Source organism: Haemaphysalis longicornis, unplaced genomic scaffold (genome assembly GCF_048455015.1).
Source record: "Haemaphysalis longicornis isolate Haplotype H1 unplaced genomic scaffold, Haemaphysalis longicornis Haplotype H1 scaffold_25, whole genome shotgun sequence".
NCBI classification, from domain to species: Eukaryota; Metazoa; Arthropoda; class Arachnida; order Ixodida; family Ixodidae; genus Haemaphysalis; species Haemaphysalis longicornis.
In genome coordinates this window covers 5245196-5252612 of record NW_027526314.1, presented here as the reverse complement: position 1 = coordinate 5252612, position 7417 = coordinate 5245196, and the positions used below count along the sequence as shown (strand labels likewise).

At 48.6% G+C, this 7417-nt stretch overlaps 1 pseudogene; it reads right to left on the bottom strand.

Moving 5' to 3' along the window:
• Window positions 1–5093: 5093 nt before the first annotated feature.
• LOC144172693 (uncharacterized) lies at window positions 5094–7003 on the bottom strand (annotated as a pseudogene).
• Window positions 7004–7417: the final 414 nt, after the last annotated feature.

Genomic DNA, 7417 nt, shown 5'->3' with positions numbered 1-7417 from the left:
TAAAAATTAACGGTGTTACACCTTTTTTTTTATTTTAAGGTTCATGTGAACAACCCTACTACTTTAAGTGTTACCAAAGCGCTTTGCTTTCACTTCACCCAACGTGCAAGACACTGCTGCTTTTAGTCTATCCTCCCCCCCACCCCCACTCCACAATAAAACATCTGAGAAAAAAAAAAACACCCGCCGCGGTGGCTCAGTGGCTAAGGCGTTCCGCTGCTGAGCACGAGGTCGCGGGTTCGATTCCCGGCCGCGGCGGCCGCTTTTCTGATGGAGGCGAAAAGCAAAAACGCCCGTGTGTACGAGATTTCGGCGCACGATAAAGATCCCCAGGTGGTCAAAATTAATCCGGAGCCCTCCACTACGGCGCGCCTCATCGTCTGCGTTGCGTCGGCGCGTTAAACCCCACAATCAATCAAATCAGAAAAAAAAACAGAAATACGAGGTAGATTAGGCGCATGTGCATTCTGTTTTAATTATTTTCTCAATAAATCTCGTATTTGTTGCATTTGGTGTCGGTTCTACTTAAAACTAACCAACCAACGATCGCACTTACGGTGGCGTTACTTAGGGGAGGGGAAGGCTGAGCCCCGCCGGCTACCAGCCCCCTTGGTAGAGAGAGGGGGGTGTCACTTGTGGTTCACCATTGCGTCAACTGGAATTCGAATACTTGAAGACGACTGTTGCCGCTCTCGTCACACTAGCCTATTCAATTTTTTTGCTCCTTATAATGGGAGAAAGCAATGTATGCCTGGGGTGTCCATGATATGCGCGACTTGCAGAGTTAATTCCCAATGGGGAGACTGAAGGTGAAGAAAGAGCGATTCCTGGTGTGGGGGCGCCGTCGGTATGACTGCGACGCGCGGAAGGGCGTAGCCAGCAAACGATAGTGGCCATGGTGTTCTCAGCGGCTTTTTGGGTGGCTTTTTGTTGCACATTATAGAGGTTTCGTGAGCTCATGGTGTATGTAAAGCTTTTTCCTGTATCACCGCGGTGAGGCATCGGAGGCCGTGAACTCCGCCACGCCTCTAGGATTTTCAGGGGAAACCAAAAATAATATGACTGAAAAAGAAATCTGGTCGAGATTCGAGCATGCAGGCGAAGAGGGGGGGGGGGGGGTGCTAGGACAAAGGATTAAAATGTGGTGAATGTAGGCATGTAAACATAAAACGAAGGTTGGTTTTCCGGAACAGGATGGGTGCAATTTGTATGCACAACCCGTACGCGCTTAATCACCATATAGGACATTAGAAGCTGCGGCTGATTTCAAAAAGGCCCGTTCTTCCTCAACGACAATATCCTAGACCAGTGTTCGCAAATTCAGTTTAGCAAGGCAGCCCAGCCTACGTATAAGGTTTTCTGCATTCTGGGGAGGGGGGGGGGGGGGGGCGGGCTAGCTAATGTTTGTTACGTTTTAGATATTGAGAGTGTGAATGTAATTTATGTAATTTGAAGTTATGTAATTTAAATAAATACAAAAAAAGCATCGGGCCGTCGTAAACACCGGTTAATTGTCTTAGCTAAAAAAGAGCGAATATAAATTACCAACCTGTCGTAAATGAAAAAAAAAAAAAACGTGTGCTAAAGAATTCAATCGGCTGCATAACAGGTGTCCCCAGGAATAGGTAATAAACAAAAATATATAAATGTAGAATTTCTAAAAAAATCAAAAAATAAATTCCCTGCTCCATATTGTTGTCCATAACCCACGTTAAGCTGAAATAAAAATATAGCGGCTGTCGCAAACAGGCAAGCACAGGATAATTTGGTCGCCGAAAAGTTTGCGAAATGTCCGTACCCCGATATGTCCGTACACCGAAATTTCCGAACCGAAACATGCTGCACCAAAATGTCCTAGAGCCGTCTGGAATTTGTCCTGTGCTCCCTGAAAAAATTCGCCTAGGAGATTTTCTTTTGATTATTTTTATCTCCAGATAATCTGCTGCCGGCGGTGTTAATATCCGTATAATATACGTAGTTCGATGTTAGTTTTAAATTTCTCACTTAATTTCGCCCCAGAATTATCCGACACTATATTTTAATTTAAAAACCTAATTGTAACGTTAATGTAACCACACGTTCCAATTTTCGAAGTGGAACTGGAACTTGTAACGGGAACTCGTTTCAAAATTGGGAAGTAACGAGGAACGAGCTTTCGTTCCTATTTTAGAGGAACGTGTACAACAGTGCATTAGTGTCACAAGTAATTTTCCCTTTATTGGCCGCGAGGCCCACCACTGGAGAGGCCGGCGCTGCGATCGTTTTGACGTCACTTGTAGGATCACCGTTCCTATCTTGCTGCGTATGCAGCGCGTGACACTTCGCTTAGGAAGCGCGCACCAAAAGTATTTTCGTGTTAATTTCCCTCGTTTGAAGTTGCTTCTCAGTGCGTCAAGCGCAGTTCGACCTAATGGTGACTGTATAACCGTATCAACTGTGGTAGATTATCCACAAACACCGTGAGCGTGGTGGTATGCATGCGACCGAAGTGTAAGCAGCGGCTTGTTTCCCCGATCAACAATGTGGACTACGACGATCGCCGAGTGAAGTTTCTAGATTTCCCTTGTTTGCAAGAAATGTATAAAGCAGGAAATCGCGAAGCAGAAGCGCACGCACCCGCCGTGCCTGCCCGCACAGCCGACGATGCGGCTCGAACCGACGCAGGTCGCGGCAGCAACAACTTGTCGCCGCTTTTTAAAATCACACAAGTCGTGGAAAAGAAGTTCCATATTGGTGAAAGTAGATGTTAGTGTGATGAAAAATTCTGGTAGGTAGTGTCATCAGCTGTGGTTTTCAAAGCGATGCTCAAATATCTGCCGCGATTTACGCCGACCGGCCGCGGAGGTCGGTCCCGGCAGCGCCAGCCCGTTCACGCACGGTGCGGCGAGCGGTCGAAGGATGGCTATGCTTGCGGGCAAGAATCGGCTGAGGCCCGCTTCAACGGAAATCACCGCGCTTACAGAGTTCACAGCGCGGTGAAATGTTCTGTTAGGGACTGTCACTCGCAACTCTAACGGCGATGAAATATCTGCTGCGACGCCAAGCCTAAAGTTCCCAACATCCGATTACGTGCGTCCGAAGCCGGCTGCGAGCTGTTGGCGAAGGCCCTCCCGTCGCGCACGCGCGTGTCGCGTTTGGGTTCCTCTAAGTTCTTGGGGGCCCCCAACGCTCGGTTCTATTCTAAATATCCCCATTACCCGCAATCATTAACGACGTGTTTCGCTTCGTACGCAGCCTCGCCTTCTGTGAGCAGTCGTTAGTTTCGAAATTGATGCTTCAGAAATGCCGGCTTACTGTAAACATACAAAACACGCTGCAATTATAAATTACTACGCCGACCACCTAATGAAAACTAAATACATATAGCCTTGTCCGAACCCGCTCGAAGGCGTTAAAAACTCGCGTTCATACCGTTCATACATTGCGGACAAGTCGCGAAAAGTAAACATCAGCCGTGCAGAGTACAGGCTACGGCAGTGATCGTTAATCAAATCCGGGCATGACTATAAAAACATCGTAGGGGAAATAGGCACTGATTAAGCCAAACTGCAGATTATAACAATACTTTTAAGAATGTGCGGCGAAGCAATCTGATCGCCGTTCTCGCGTCATTCATTTACCAGGCAATACGAGCAGTTCACGCGGTGCGATCTTATAAGTGAGCGACGCGTTTCCGTCGCTGTTACAAAGTGTTGCTTGCACACACATGTCCCGTCACAAGTATTTCATAATGAATTTACAGCGTACTTTTCACGGCATCAGTTGCATCGTCCTTGGCGTTAGCTGGCTGCGTATGTAAGAGCTAGTGGTCGCGATGGTAGCAACTACCTAAACGCGGCGGTGTCGCCGGGAACACGCGAGTCGCTGATTGCTTGCCCGAATTATTTGGTTTACAGACAACCTTTTTGGTAATTTGCATCAAATCCACAAGGAGTGGGCGAGACGGTGGCCACAACAAAAAAACACGCTTCCGCATACGCACGGGAAATGTGTTGTAGCAGACGACAACACGATTCGGCGTCCTACAAGTGACGTCACTCGTAGGTGGCGCCACGGTATGTCCTCGAGGCCAATACTCAATTTCAAGTACAGTAATCCCTCGTTAACTCGAAGTAGTAAAAGCCAGGAAAAATTTCGAGATAAGCGGTATTTCGAGTTAGGCAAAACGCCGAAAATGTTTGCCCAGGTCACTGTAAAAGAAAAGCCAGTGCTGCCAGGAAAAGCTCCACTGCGCGAGATAGCTACCGTAGTAGAGGCACAAGAATTCGCAGGGAAAAAAAAATTCCATGACTAACGCGACTTTTCTCTCCAACATCAGAGATTTGCACTGCCTTGGGCGGGACATCTTGGTCGATATTCGGAAGCTCCCGTTTCACAGACCATTTACTACTCAGCAAAACTTAACTCAAGATGCGTCGCTCGCAGATCGCGGGGAAAACAGAATGCCAGCTCGCACATGCAGGGCTAGGTAGTGTACTGACGAACGAACTCTCCACACGCCGCACCACCGCACATAAGTCGCGCGCAGGTGCGCACACGTGACTACTCCCACAGTTGCTTGACAAGGCGAATAGAAAACGGCTGCGTCAGCGGCAATTTCAAATTCGCCCCTCACGATGGCGATCGGCATTATAGCAAGAGCTAAGCGTTCGCACGAAGCCCTCGTTTCCTTTTGGGAGTGGACTTTGCCTTCTGCCCTCCCGGTCAAGATTTCGAGATATCCGCGGTCCCCTCTGAAAAACGTTTCGAGATAAGAGGGGCAACCAGAGTGTCGTTTCGTTTTTCATTCCGCTCCACAGAGAAAACTTCCGTTCCGTTGTAGTTCCGGAACAAAAAATATAAAGGTTCGTAACGGTTCATAACGGTTGGTGTTTTCGCGAAAAAAATAAGAATAAATATAAAAGGAAACACGAAAAGCGGTGTTTAGTGATTTTTGGTAAAAGTTAAAATGGTTAAAGAGCACTCACAACTGCACACAAAAACTGCAGCAATTCTTCAGGCATATCTTATGGCACTGAACATTACCTCAGAAGCTGAACGTCCTCAAGTGTCAGAACTGCACACAAAAATTCAAGCACTTTTTCAGACACACCTTACCGCACTGAATATGACCTCAGAAGTAGCACGTCCTCAAGTGTGCTAGGTGAAAGGCGATACCTCTGGTAAGATAAAATAAACTTTAGTCACGACAATGCCCGCTCCATGCTTACTTGGGTGGATGGAACACGAAGGGCTACCTGCGCTAAAGCGTAACGTTCAGGTTGGCGTTCTCTACGTTGTACGCAAAATGCCAATACATTTGCGGTTCTCGGAAGACGCGGTTCCTTTTCTAGCCTTTCAAGTGCGCCTGCAATGTCGAGTGTGCCTAGCTCACTTGAAGCATTTCAGTGCACACCAACCTCTGCTTCCCTTTCCCTTAGAAATGCTTCCAGGGCGTCTTCGGGTCCTGCGACGATAGCGCCAGATTGGTGGGTGCTTTCTTCCTGCTGCTTACGCTGAAGGCCTACAGTCCGTTGCCAGGTTTTCGCAATGTGCAGCCTTGCCCGGCTTTTTTGCTCGGTGGTGAGCAGGGTCCATGTACAGCGCAACAGAAAAAAATATTCGTGCCACACAGGTCTCGCTCCATCTTTTGCATGGACTGGGCCAGGGCCTTCGCCAGAGCGAGGATATCCTGGAGGTGTCCATGAAACACGTCAAGCATGTGCCGTAAAAGTCCCCAATGGTCAGCTGTTCGAACTGGAGCGTCTTTGTGGCCACTTGTGCCGGCTGAAAGGAAGCCGTGAGCATTTCCACTTGGGTCCACGTGCTCTCTGTCCAGCGCACGCGTTCTTCCTGCGATAGAAAAGTCTGCGCGAATGACTTGAGCTCTATCAGCCTGGCCAGCATGTTAAATGTCGACATCCACACTGTGGGGAAGTCTATGACGGGCTACTTTAGCCCTAGCCCCCTTATCAGAGCCATAGCACTTTGCACGCAGAGTTTCTTTACAAGTGCGCGACACTCTGCGATGATGGTGCATGCACGTGACTCTCTCAAAGCATCACTCACGGCAAAATGAAGCGTGTTCGCTGCGCACCTGACACCTAACAGAAAACCTTCGTCCGCGCCCGGGAGCTCAGCATCGTCTGAGTAGTCCAGCACAGCGAGAGAGAACCGCAGGCTTCGAATGCGTGATCACCTACGTCGGCCTCCTCGCCTGAACTGCAGCTTTCATTTTCATCGTCAACTTCACCAAGAAGACGAACGCCCTCAATCATGTTGGCGCCGTTATCCGTTGTGACACTGTACACCTGGCTAACACTGATGTCATAACGAGACAGCGTGTTTTTCACCTGCAACCTGAGGTGTTCACCAGGGTGTCTCTCAAAAAGTTCTTTCATGGCCAGTGGCTGGAGAATCAGTTTTCCGGTTTGCGCATACTGTACATTAATGCCAAGCAGTGCCCTGTCAAGTCGGGACGCGCAGTCAATTTTGAGAGAAAGCATCCGCTTTTCCAGCGACAGAGAATCTTCCTCTCGTTTCTACTTCCCTTCGTCCTAAACTCTCTCCTTAACAATCTCCGCGGTTATGGCCCGCTTGGCGCCGAGTGCTTTAGTGACTGGGTCTATTATCTGGCGGAATCCTGAGTCATCGACGAGTCGAAACGGCCGTCCATTCTTTGTGACAAGCTCGACGCAGCTTTTCATTAGGCCGTCCTCTGTCATTTCAAGTGAAACGCTTCTTGACGAAGCCGGCTGAAGCAAGCATGATATGTCCACTTGCCTGAGGTTTGCAGCAGAACAGTGTTCACCTCCGCCGGATGCAACACTCTTTGTGGACACAGATTTCTCGGTGCGCAACGTGTCGTAGACCTCTGGATGGCGCCGCTGCAAATGCCGTTCAAGTTTCAACCGTTATCTCCAGAAACTACATGCTGGCAGTCGTTAATCTGGCACGTAGATTTGTTCAAGATGCTATCATAAACGAAAAATCTTCGAGCGCGATTTTTTCTGTCGCGCCCCATCGTAATGAGGTGTGACTACTGTTGTGCTTGAAATGAAGCTGTTGCACTGAAACGCGAGTGCGTGTGTTCAATGGACCTTCTTTCCAGTACCGGTCCTCGTTGCGGCCGCCACGGCTAACCTAAGGCATGACCTGAGAAATATTTGGCTTCCGGGGAACCAGTTCACGAAATATCCTGGTCCTGCAGTACCACCCGCAACTTCCCGTCACCCCTGCCTTTCACATGAATGTCACGGTAGCAGGCGCACGCTCGCGTGACTAATCTGCAGTGGCAGAATCATCTCTTTTTCTTCATTTTTTTCATTTGCGTGTCTCTCTCACTGGTAGCCAATTAAGTGCTCATGGCGTGGTCAGCCTCAATAATTTTTGCGTCTTTTCATTGAAAGCCTTTTTTGTGTGCACAAACGAACTCATT